Source organism: Octodon degus, unplaced genomic scaffold (genome assembly GCF_000260255.1).
Source record: "Octodon degus isolate 3935 unplaced genomic scaffold, OctDeg1.0 scaffold00137, whole genome shotgun sequence".
Classification (NCBI taxonomy): Eukaryota; Metazoa; Chordata; class Mammalia; order Rodentia; family Octodontidae; genus Octodon; species Octodon degus.
This window is the reverse complement of record NW_004524713.1, coordinates 1,402,296-1,403,408: the sequence shown is the minus strand read 5'-3', so window position 1 is coordinate 1,403,408 and position 1,113 is coordinate 1,402,296.

Sequence of the window (1,113 nt, the reverse complement as noted above, 5' to 3'; positions counted from 1 at the left end):
GAAATTCATAGCTGTGAACTCACACATTAGGAAAACAGAACGAGAACAAATAAATACCCTAATGCTGCACCTTCAACACCTATAAAAGGAAGAACAAACCAAACCCAGAGCCCAAAGATGGGCAGAAATCATAAAGATTAGAGCAGAAATTAATTCAATTGAGATGAAGAAAACAATTCAAAGAATAAAAAAAACAAAAAGCTGGTTCTTTGAAAGATTAAATAAAATCGATAAGCCTCTAGGTAACCTCATCAAAAAGAGGAAAGAAAAAATTCAAATATGAGCAATAAGGAATGAAAAGGGTGTAATTACCACAGACCCAGTGGAAATTCAAAAGATTATTAATAGCTACTAAAAGTGTAATTATTTTTAATTAGCATCTTCCTTAAAGCAATGTGTAAAATAATACTATCTACATGCCACAGAAATAATTAAAGATATATTTTGGATTAATTTTAGCACTAAGTTTTAAAATCTGATGTATATCTTATTGTATCAACATACCTTAGCATGGATGAGCCAAAGCTTTGAGGTTCAACACAACCTGACTCTAGTGGCTTCCTTCCCAGACAATGTAGCTACAATGTTTTCATTTTCTTCCCCCAGATGCCTCAATACCTTACATTTGCACCAAGTGAACTTCACAGTAGGTCTTTTGACAAAATACCTGCTTCATTGTTCTTCACTGGGCTTCCAAAAATGTATGCCTTCTGCAACAAACATCCTTCTTTCTCCTCTTCATTTTATTGACTCTTGCCTTTTAGCTTAAAGCCAACCTTCCCAGAAACCTTGTTTGGTACCATCTTGGTTGATTTACATGGAATAACCTTCTCTGACAAAACTAAACAAAAAAGGGAGATACAAATGAATGACCATTTTGTATCTGTATATTCAAAATAGTTAGGATAAATACACAACTGCATTCTCTTAATTCAACGAATAGAGAGATTTGTTCTAGTAGTGTTTGTGGACAGGATATCATGTCTGCATCTTGTACAATGAATAACCACTAAGAGACAATATGCAATTTATTAACTATTAAAACTGTGCTAGTAATCAGTTTTGAAAAAGTCTCATTGCCATTTTTTTCTCAATAAAATTGTTTCTAAAAAA